Consider the following 12,558-nt stretch of genomic DNA (forward strand, 5'->3'; position numbering starts at 1 on the left):
ACTATTTTAGAAGATTCCCAAACGATTATTCTGTGTCATGACCCGTACGTGCCACTGCAACACGATTATTACAGCACATCTAATGGATAGCTAACAATGTCGTTAATTGAGATATACAATCGTTTTAAAATCTTTTTTGTTCTAATAAGCATAAATTTGCGAGTGTATATAATAAGCTTTGTTCTTTTGAACCTCTGAGTTGACGTAACGTTGGGGTTATAAACAATAAAAACCAACAAGCATTTATTTTTGTTACGGGTTTCTTGTGATTTTTTGTTATGGCTTTCTCGTACACAAATATGCATTTTAACAGCAATCGGTAAAGCTTAAAAGATGAGAAAAATATTTGTAGAAATAAGAAATATTTTAAAACGGCATCAATTCTAGAATGTTTTTATTTCTTGTATGTAGCATTGCTTATTATAAGCTTTTAAATATATTTATGTATATATAAATAATACGATTGTAAATGCTGTGTATGGGTGCTATGTCTACGAAAGTTTGCGGTACATCAAATGACTTGACAGCAAATCTTTTCGCAAAGGGTACAAAGTGCGGACAATAGCCGCTTTTGCAAAACGAGGGAAACGGAATCGGTACAATTTCGTACTGGTACATACGGTACTAGAACGGTACGTAGAACTAAAGCTAGTCTTTAGTTACAACAATGATATAAAATTTTAAACCCCAGTAGGGGTTGTATATCATTGGTTACAAGCAATACCGTTTCCGTTTCTGAAAGGAAGTCTTTCGAAACGCCCTTCACACAGCTAAACATTTGGAATGCGCGATTCATAACTGAACTATCAATTCCGCCTACCTGTAAGACGAGTAATATTAATTTAATAGCAATTGCTAATTTATTGGTGTATAAACAAGGGTGTTATATTGTCTGTCAAAGCTATTCGTTCTTGTTGTGAATATTTTAGCCATTTTCCTCTGTCGTGTGATGTTTAAGCGGAGTTTAAGAGTCAAGTATCTGCATCCAATACGCCACACTGAAGTTTTTTAAAATCGTGTAGTTTTACTAGTTTCATTCAATGTAATAAGATATTTTTAATACTTTGCGTTTTAGAATGCAACACTTGGGTTGCTGTTTTAACAAAACTATAGTATAGGTAAAATAGCATTTGACAGCTATTCCTTTGGTTGAACGCATTAGGGCATTACACCTGGAGGTTCACTTTGTGAGAGTGCGTGCTCTATCCGCAAAGCAAGTTAGACACTCGCTGATACTGCTATAAGCATTTACTATTTGTCAAATTTTTTGTGAAAACGCATTTAGTGTCATGCACAGGCAGCTGCTTTCTAGCCATTTGATGATTTTGTTATTACCTAGCCATTTAGTGATGACACAACTAGTTTTTATGCGATTATTTGTCTAAAGGCCCAGAATTTAACTCGTCACTTATTGGTGAAAACATCTTTAGGCAATGGACTAATAAATGTATGTTTAACCAAGTTTGAATAAAGGCAATCCATTGGTTTCGAAAGTCAGAACACCAGTAACCTCTACATGGTTAGAAATAATTTAAAATTCATACATTCATATGGATGTTTACAGGTAGCTATCCACATTAAAAACAACAATAGGTTGTGTATGGTCATAAAATAAGGTTAATGAAGGCAGAGACAAGAGTGACTACGCATTACTAAAAATGAACCATGTCATATCACTTATCATCAGTGCCATGAGAGATTTACTAATGCCTCCTCAGTTTGTCAAGTTTTCAGATTAATGAAAGGTCTTGTAGGTTTTTAACATGCAATATATCTAGATATTAGAGTGACCAGTCACAACGATTATTCTTTATTCAATTTCGAAACACTGGTTGAAAAGGTTTTATCATTAATAATGTCGAAGTTTTTCTTACTTTTTATTGTGAATACCTGCGGTAAGATTTTTTCAGCTGCTATTTTAATATACAGTGTATACGTTTCTTATCAATAAGTCAATGATGGTGTGAGTTTGAATTATTTTGGCAATGATGATAGTAGTAATTACAGTCTCGTTAAACAAAGTATGAAGAGGCTCAATATTGTAACAATCCATTTTGGCTTCTAAACAATATATATTGCTGGTGTACTTGTTGTTTCTAATAGGTTTATCATAATTCTAGTTGTACAAATGATCATATTTGTCTATGTCATTTAAACTCTCAAATTGAGGGCTTTTTCATAAACACAAAATTGCTTTTGTTTCATTTTTCATATGAATTGCACAGGTCTCAAAAAAATATTGTACGCTTCTGCAGGTTTTCAAGTGAATAAGCTGTCTGTTTTATACGAATTTGTGGCCAGTTAAAAGTCATAAGATTAGTTGCATAGTGCATTTTAATTGATGCAGCCATTACTTCACTGCATTGATTTGTCAGTGAAGTTATCGTTAAAGTTGATTTGTCATTTGATTTGACACCTTCTAAAAACGACTTTCTTTTTTGTATTTTCAAACAAATTTTTTATTACGATAAATTTTTTGTTTTGATAAAGGAAAAAAGATGAAAGTCATGTTCATTTGTTACTGAAACTATTTGGAATAGTATTCAAACACATTTACTTGTTTCAATTTCGGTGGAGCCACTCAGTCATGCCTTTTTGCAGACAAACCAGTTTAAGGAAGGACATGTTGCCTAGCTTTGCATAGCAAAAGACTAGCATAACATTTACATTGCGTAGCAGTAAATTTCCCCTCTCAATGTTGTTTCTACTGTGTAACTGTGGTGAATGTAATGCTGTAAGGTTGAGTGAGATTGAGAAGATGCGGTATATAATTACGGTACTTAAGTATTCAGTTACAGAGCAGCTCGCTTAGCTTTTAGAGGAGGGAGTAGGATGGCAACACTGAGATTACTCATGCTTTTATTTACCTTTGCTGCACTATATCTATGACATCACCCATAGTTGAATTGTTTACTTCATGATAATGCCAAGCTCTCTAATTAACCTAGTTTGTAGTCGCTGGCCTTGTTGTCCTGTCATCTGCAATAGCTTCGGCTCACTATGTAGACCTTCACAATGTATTCTAGTTGTTAGTCGTCCTTATCAAAGTAACTTTCAGCTGACAGAATAACTTTGTTTGTTCTGCATGTTGTTAGTTTGATAAGTATGGAAGGCAACTTGTGGCCATTTCAATGCGCCATTTGGTATTTTAGTTTAACCATTCTTAACACTGTCTAAACTCGTGGACAACAACGTAGCTTCAGTTATCATTCTACAGTGTGGGCGCTGTGGACCTAGCGCCTCGACTAGCTGCAGTGCGACTGCGCATGTGGTCTTCATCACACCTTGCTTATGTAAAAATTAAACTTTCATTTTTTTCATTTGATCAATATTTTAAGTACATATGTTTATTTTTGCTTAATGTCATATTTTTACTAATTAATGAAATAAAGCACACATACACAGTTAAACCTCAATATATGATTGTTGAACTGGAGGCTGGTAAAGATTAAAAGGAAAATATCAACGGCATAAGTTTACACTTTATCTCATTGGAGTAAATTATGCTGTGAATCTCTATCACCATCTCTACCTCTGAACCTAAGCTACAGTTCTTTTCATTTTGAAGGTAAAGTAGCAGTAGAAACTTATATTTAATAATTAATACCTTATTTTAGTTTTTATTGTTACACAGTTTTATATAATGTATATTTTATTGCTGTGTACTAGGTGAAGTATTTATCGTTATCATAGGCTTTTGAGCTGTGAGAAAGTGAAGGAAATACAGGGTAATCTTTTAAGAACATTTGCCTCAACATATGACGATTTTGGTACAGTAAGCACGTTTTGAGACAAATTAACTTCATATGTCGAGATCTGACTGTATCGAAAGATTGAAAACAAGAAATAGTTTTAAATGGTGAGTGTTAGCAACTAGCAGTAGCAAATTCGTAGTTGTTTCTCTTTGTAAATGTAGAACTAATGTTTCTTTTCATCATTGCTGTCGGTATGGTTGTCTACCCTTAAACTTGCATAGAGCCTTCTGCTATGGCTGTGGAGATGCATATTGGTGGAGCTCGGTTAGTTTGAACAGTTGCTGGTTAGATGGGTTTTTGGGTGTTTCGCATGTATGCAATTTTTATTTCTATTAATATTTTCTTGTTTCTTATCTATTTATTGGTATTATAAAGCTTCACGAATCGTTATCATTCGTAGGTGTTCGATGTTTGACGCTAGTTTGCGAGAACACTCATGAACAATTCTTATCATAGTCACCATTCCTTGCCTATTAATCTTATCTCTTTGCTTCACAATTTCCTCAACGTCCATGTATGAATGTACTTTATCTTATAACCTCTTCACCTTTAGCTGACTTGTTATGAAAAGAGCATAAACTTCTCAGCGATAAGAGATTCTAAAAATGGCTGGGGTTCTCTATTGCTTTGTATCTCGCGGGCCCACAATCCTCTGCTCTTCCCAGAGGGACACCGGTGGAAACTTTGATGCTGCAGCGGAGTACATGTTGCAGAATATAAAAACTTCTACCAATTCTCGTACTTCCTACAATGGCTCTGAACAGTAAGTAAAGCAAGTTTTCTCTAAATTTGGTAGACTTTTCTAGAAAAATATTTCTTGGCTGAGTGTCAGTGGTAAAGTACCATTGTAAGGCAACAATTACTTTGTACAGTAGATTCTATCTTATTATCATGGCGAGTTATTCGCAAACAAAAGATAAATATTTTCTTCAAGATTAGATAAGGTTTAATTGGTTGTCACTTGATACCACCTGATACCAGAGGCGGAGGATATCTACTTTTGTTATTGGTAGGCGCAGAAATGTGAAATTTCTGGCTTTTTCATTAAAGTTGAATGTTTTATTCTCTACTTTAAACTAGCTTTTCTAACAGACATGATAACTTACATGATTTTATCTTAGTCATATATCTTCTTAACAACGCTCGTTGGCCATTATCATCTCATCCATTTCATCTCTGTTTATGATTATACTTTCTATAGCATATATATATACAGTATAATTTTAAATCGGCAATTTTAAATTTATACAAATTATTAATTTGTATAAATTATATATTAATATGTTATTATATCTTCTGATCACCGAGTGTAAAAATATAGCCGTCAGTCCAGCTATCCATATTAAACTTCACTGTTCCATATTTATTTTTACACCAAGGTGTTGTGTGCTACTACTTTATGGCATAATGTGTGTGTATTGCTTACAGCTACTTATTCCATGTGTTGGTGCAAGGAGGAATCGTCTATCTCTGCGCAACTTCTACTGATTATCGAAAGTCCAGAGCATTTGACTTTCTTAATGAGGTATATCTATTGTTATGCTCCATGGTTGTAGTCCTTGCTTTATGCGTTTGTCTGTGAAACCTTTAAAATGTGAAGTCACATCATCTTCATAATAACTTTAAAATGTGAATTCATATCATCTTCATAATAACTTTAAAACGTGAAGTCACATCATCTTCATAATAACTTTAAAATGTGAAGTCATATCATCTTCATAATAAGTTTAAAATGTGAAGTCACATCATCTTCATAATAACTTTAAAATCTGAAGTTATATCATCTTCATAATAACTTTAAAATCTGAAGTCACATCATCTTCATAATAACTTTAAAATGTGAAGTCACATCATCTTCATAATAACTTTAAAATCTGAAGTTATATCATCTTCATAATAACTTTAAAATCTGAAGTCACATCATCTTCATAATAACTTTAAAATGTGAAGTCACATCATCTTCATAATAACTTTAAAATGTGAATTCATATCATCTTCATAATAACTTTAAAACGTGAAGTCACATCATCTTCATAATAACTTTAAAATGTGAAGTCATATCATCTTCATAATAAGTTTAAAATGTGAAGTCATATCATCTTCATAATAACTTTAAAATGTGAAGTCATATCATCTTCAAAATAAGTTTAAAATGTGAAGTCATATCATCTTCATAATAACTTTAAAACGTGAAGTCACATCATCTTCATAATAACTTTAAAATGTGAAGTCATATCATCTTCATAATAACTTTAAAATGTGAAGTCATATCATCTTCAAAATAAGTTTAAAATGTGAAGTCATATCATCTTCATAATAACTTTAAAATGTGAAGTGACATCATCTTCATAATAACTCTAAAATGTGAAGTCACATCATCTTCATAATAACTTTAAAATGTGAAGTCACATCATCTTCATAATAACTTTAAAATCTGAAGTTATATCATCTTCATAATAACTTTAAAATCTGAAGTCACATCATCTTCATAATAACTTTAAAATGTGAAGTCACATCATCTTCATAATAACTTTAAAATCTGAAGTTATATCATCATCATAATTATTTCATTTTTTGCCTGGATGATGTCGGAGGATCCTTTCTGACATGTTGCCCTTTTTAAAATCCAACTGCAGTATTGCAAACGCGCATCACACAGCTAGAAATGTCGCCACATTGTGTCAACTTTCCGTTATGGTTTTAATGAACTTTGAAGGCAGCGAGGTTGCTGTCTGCGATGCTCTTGCTTTTCAACAACGATAGAGTATATACTAGGAAGTTTTATTAGTACCTTTTCACCAAGATGAACAGTTATGGGTGTGTAAGTATTCACATAACTATTCACATCAGTATTCACATAAGTATTCACATATGTATTCACATATGTATTCACATAAGTATTCACATATGTGTTCACATAAGTATTCACATAAGTATTCACATAAGTATTCACATAATTATTCACATAAGTATTCACATAAGTATTCACATAAGTATTCACATAATTTCGGGAAACTGAAACAGTGAGTTTTCAGCTTAGTTTGCAATCACACAAATAAATAGGGACACATTTCCTCATATCTTTCCCTTGTAATAATTATGAGCAACTGTTTGTAATATGTTGGTAATATGTTGGTAATATATTTTTAATATGTTTGTAATACATTTGTCATGTATTTGTAATATATTGGTAATATACTTGTAATATGTGATATATTTGTAATATATTGGTAATGTACTTGTAATATGTGATATATTTGTTATAAATTTGTCAAATCTTTGTAATATATTTGTCATGTATTTGCAATATATTTGTGAAATGTTTGTAATATATTTATAATATATTCAGAATCTGTTCAGATAATAGCTACTTATATTTACTGATGGGGTGTTATTGAGTTACTATTTTTTACTGTGTTGTCTTGCAGTCAGTTTAGCAGCTGACTAGCTGCCAGTTTCATAACATCCATAGACCATGTACTTTTATGTAGTTAGTGATGATTTTGTTGGTGGATGGTATCACCCTGTAGAGGCTTTCCCTTTTCTACATTATAAATTAAATATAATATTGGATAAATCCTTGTCTTGATCCTATAAAGCTGTCGGTCTGTGCAGATTTGGCTGCCATGTCTGGTGATAGTCTTGTAGCGCCCTGGAAGCCAGTAAACGCAGCGTACTTTTTGCCGTAGCCCGTTTTCAATCAACTAGCATGATACAGTTACTGAAAGGCTGAACAATTATAAAAATTACTGTTATAGAGGTATTTTACATTTGTTAAAAACATCAAGCGAGACAAGACAGTCCCTGTAATTGAAAATCCATCCGGTGGTGTGTTTATGTCATAAAATACTGCAGAAATAATTAGACTCAGTACCCTGTGGTTCTTCTTCAGATCCTTCAGAAGTTCACTGGAGGCTCCCTCATCGCCCGCTCTGGCTCTGCCAATTATATGGAGCTGCAACAAGACTTCTCTAATGTGTTAGCAACGAAAATGGTGAGTTTGCTCTGGTCAACACGGACATGTCAGCCTAGGTTAAACTGTCATCCACATGGTACTTACTGCTTAGCCATTGGCTGCAACAGAACAGCACATTTGATATAATTGTGTTTGATTTCTTACACCGGTTCACATTTAGACATAAGGTCAAGTCTAATTTTTTAAAGAACAGTGATGGTCCCTCGAGGTGTATGGTTTGATCTAGTTACGGGGTTGGAGGGCCATGGTGCTTTTATCCTAGAAATATAGAGTGTGTGAGGATGAATGTATAAGGGGCAGCAAACATAACATTTCGTTGCTGAAAATGAGTTTGAAGTTTTTTGAGCTGCTTTAACAGGAATTTTCATGTCCATAATCTATGTTTAGTTAATGAAATTGTTGAACTTTGAATTTTTGAAATTGAGAAGTTAGAACTTCAAAGTGATCGATAAAGTAATTCAGTAATAATAGTAATAATAATAGGGAAGGTAATTCAATAAAATGATCGAAAGATTTTACAGGTTAGCAGGGGATCGGCTAAGGTTTTTATGTCAAATTTTTTTTAGCTCATGTATACGTAGCTAAAAGAAATTAGTAGTTCCAAGTCTTTCTTGTATAGTTTTTTTGTTTTTGCATTCATGCCACCACATGGCAATACGTTTTCTTTTTATTTTTACCTGTGGCACCATATGTAAGACATTTTTTCAATAAAAATGATTCTGAATTGCTATGCTATATTTAAATTTTTATATATAGAGTCACTTAATGAATGCCCAGGTAATAACAGTTTTTAACACAAAAAAATTATTTTTATTTAAGATATAATAACAGTTACTTAAAAAAAGTAAAACAACTGTATAGGTTTCTAAACTTTGTCAAACAACTGTAACTTTCAAACTTCATATCAAAAAAAAAAGTTTTGTGCCGGTCAAATAAATTAAGAAACAAAGTAGAACAACTATAAAAGTGTTTAAATGTAAATGTGAAATAATTAGCTAGTAATAACTAAATTAAGTCTGTTTTACTACGATTACACTAAAAGATGATTTAATGGTAATGGTGCAATTAATACGAATTGAAAAAACTAAATAAAAATTCTGAATATGTAGAATTAATAATAACAATTCTTGCATACAAGTGTGTGTAAAAAAGGTTACTGTTCCAGCAGAAGCTATCCATCAAAACTTTGAATACGACAATACTGGTTCCTCTCAACACTAGTACAAATGTAAAAATGGGATATCGGACTGTCTTGGTCTAAACAAAGGGAGAGAGAATGTAGAGGCCATTCCTACTCGAGATAATATAATTGTCCGCGTAAAAAGTATTAACCTTGACCACGATTTAACAATTGAACCTTACAAAAAACCGGAAATAGAAGTTCACAAAGCATTGTGTTCATAGAGTTAGTAAAATTCATAGTTTTAATTAATATGTCGTTTAACGCGTGCTATCGAGAAAAAAGTGTATATAGTATATAGTATGAGCAGTGAATCATAGGAGCCGTCGTAGACTGGTGTTAGGCAATTGGATCACTAACCCGTGGTCGTGATCTTCGTGAGTTCAAATCCTGCAGACTGCGAAATTTTAATTTCAAGGTTTCAATAGCTACAGCTGGACATACCGAAGGACAAACAGATGGCAAACTTTGAAAAATATGTATATATAAAGTCATTCAGTGACTATCAGGTTTTGGAAAAATAAAATTGCTCACTGTGTCAGTATGGCTAAAGGATGGCTGTTCTTAGACAAGCAGGGTGCGACTGTAACAACCATCTATATATCCTTCGTTTTTTCATGACATCATTCTGTCGTTGTCGGCTATCTTTATGGACAACTTTTATCGTTAAAAACACGAAGTTTTTGCAATAAATGTTTGAAAACGATGCTTTTGTTTGCAATTTTTTTATTATAGTATCAAAACAACACCACAAAATACTATTAAATAAAAGAATAACAATTGTTTTCTACAAATATGGTGGCTTTCTCGCGACCGAGCGCATGTGCAAACGGCTTGATGACGTAAAAAAATGATGGATTCTTGTGTGCCTATTTTCAGAGTTTGAACATGAAAGCGTGGTTTACTTTCTACTTCTACTTAAAACGTTCGGATTTATAATCAGGGCAATAAACTAGTGCAGAGACTAAAGAGCGCTTTCAAAATGGCGCAAAAAATTAAAAGGATTATCTGAATTAGTTTCCTTTTTAGAATTGGGAGTTCTTGTAAGCATTTTAAATTTGTGTACTTTTCCTTACATCGTATTTTACCTTTTATAAGGTCTTATTTGGTATTGTTGCTTTAACCGCTGGGCTAAGGCTATCACCCACACAACTAGTTATGTATAATGCATGAGTTCTTAAACAGACCTGCAACTGTGAAAAGTGTTGCAGAGTCAGTTCTCCAAACCTGACACGGACAACATAGCCCGGTTGCGTGCACAAGTTGATGATGTAAAAGGAGTTATGACTGAAAACATTGAGAAAGTTATGGAGAGAGGAGAAAAGCTTGATGACCTCATAGATAAAACAACTGACCTTGAAGCTAGCGTAAGTTATCCTTTTTCTTACTTTTCTTAGTGGCTGAAAAGCTAGATTGGAAGCTTTTTTTCACAAACAAATGTCATTAAGTTCACCGTTACTATTATAGAGTGAGTGTCTTTGTAACGGTTTAAATTATACTGGATTTAAATTATACTGAAAACTTCAAAAAAATTTTAAACGCTCAGAGTAAAAGAACTGGAGAGGATCATTGAAATTAACTGTCGAAAATACTTGTATTTACAATCTAATTTAATAAAGCTATCAAAAATGTAAAACTGATTGTTTAATAATACGTGTCAAGGCTATAAGCTAGTCCACCAACTCACTCGGGGCTGATTATTCTATGTATATCTTTTTTTATGCTAGAATAGTTTGTACGCTAAGAGGAACATATCTTTCATTCGCTACACTTCATGATTCATATATGTATAAGGTTTACATGTACCGTATGTACTTATCTGAATGTAGGTGTGATTTTAGGAGTTGTCTACTCTGTATTCACTTTCATTAAAAACTCATCATTAAAACGGACTATTGTGTGAGGAAAATAGATAAACAAATATATCTGTTTTCTATAAATCAACATCAATCACATGTTCTCCTTTTAGGCCAACACATTTCGGCGGACAACAAGGGCCGTGGCGAGGAAATATTGGTGGCAGAATATGAAAATGAAAACCATTATCGCTGTTGTCATTATTGTTACTTGTCGTAATAGCCTTAATCATTTGTGGCTCCCTCGGTGTCTTCTCACCCAAGAGTGGAGGTGCGGGCGGAGACGATAATGGTGGAGCATCAACCACTACAACGACATTAAAACCCTAGCTGATGGTCAAGTCATACCAATTGAAATCTGGCTCAGTCTTGCCTCTCACTCTGTTCATGCATCCCTCTTCTATGTAGAGTTCATCTAGAGGTCAATAGTGGGGCTGACGTCAGCTAGCTTAAATCTTTTTGGAGTATTGGTAATATTGTTATGCATTGTACGTTGTTGCCAAAATTATACGCACAAATATTTTTGTACCAAAACTTAGAGTTGCTTCGCCTTGTGCACGGGATTGAATTTTTAAGGTGGGTTATATTCACTTCTACAAACTAAGTAATAAAAATTGTTACTTTATTTAGCATTTTACACACAAAAGTACTTGTGCGAGTTTCCAGTTTTGTAATATCCAACTAAATGCCCTGCTAGGTTTTAAAAATCATATAAAATTTTGGAATGGTTTCTATTCACTCAGACTATTTGTAGATTTGAAGAGCGTTGAAAGATATGAACTTAAAACACATTATTCATGAGCACCGACTTGAATAGCTTCTGGGAAAAAAAAATTCTAGGCGTGATTCATTCTCCTACGTAACCTTCCTAACTATTTCAAACTGCTTCCTTAAAATACTGAGTTTTATTCTCCCCTTCTTTAGGAACATAATCTGCATATCCAAATGTCACATATATCACCCCTAATTGAGCTCATGCCAACTTAGCAATATAAAATATGTATCATTCCGGAACATTCCTTAATAGAAATGAGCCTTTGCCTCTTGTCTTTATGTATCGTATCATTTTATGTAATCACATTAATACATAGTGTGGTATCGTTTGAATAACAGTGTAATACACAAATATATATATATGTTGAAGAGAACCATGTTGTGTTGCGTTAAACATGTTGCAGGTTTCTGATGTTTACATGCGGAAGTTTTCTGATGTTTACATGCAACAGGTTTTGTATGCTTCACCATTTGCTTGTCAGCCCATGTTTACCTATAGATGCGAGAATTTTAGTTTGTGTATCCAATGGCTGCGCTCAAATATATAATTTTCTAGAAGTCCTAATAACCAAAAGAAATATATTTTGTTTTTATACTTGGTGTAGATTTTACAGCGCAGTGAATTTGCAAAGCAATAATTTCTTTTAGCTAAGACTGCCTGTTCATGCAATTCTTGTAAGTTTAAAATGTGATTTTCAAGAAGGCATTTTAAATTTTGTGCAGCCTCTTGATATATACTGCAGCCGCACAACAATCGTGTCATAGCAAGGTGCTTCTAAAGATCTATTTAGCCGCATCCTCGGATCGGCTGGATTAGGATTAAGGTTGGTATTACACCGCTTCCAACTCTAACATATTAGTGCTTAGGCTATAATAAGTCATCAAAAAGGAACTACCCAAATTCTGACTGTGTTGGTTTTTCAAATGTAAGGTTACCATTCTGTTCATAAAAGAACAAATAAAAATCTTTTTAATTTTATTTAATTACTTAGTAATAAATAACAAAATTAAAGTAAA

At 33.1% G+C, this 12,558-nt stretch overlaps 1 pseudogene; it reads left to right on the top strand.

Annotated features, from left to right (window-relative positions):
* The first annotated feature begins 756 nt into the window (after positions 1-756).
* LOC137399489 (vesicle-associated membrane protein 7-like) lies at positions 757-12,317 on the top strand (annotated as a pseudogene).
* The last annotated feature ends 241 nt before the right edge of the window (positions 12,318-12,558 follow it).

Source organism: Watersipora subatra, chromosome 1 (assembly GCF_963576615.1).
Source record: "Watersipora subatra chromosome 1, tzWatSuba1.1, whole genome shotgun sequence".
Classification (NCBI taxonomy): Eukaryota; Metazoa; Bryozoa; class Gymnolaemata; order Cheilostomatida; family Watersiporidae; genus Watersipora; species Watersipora subatra.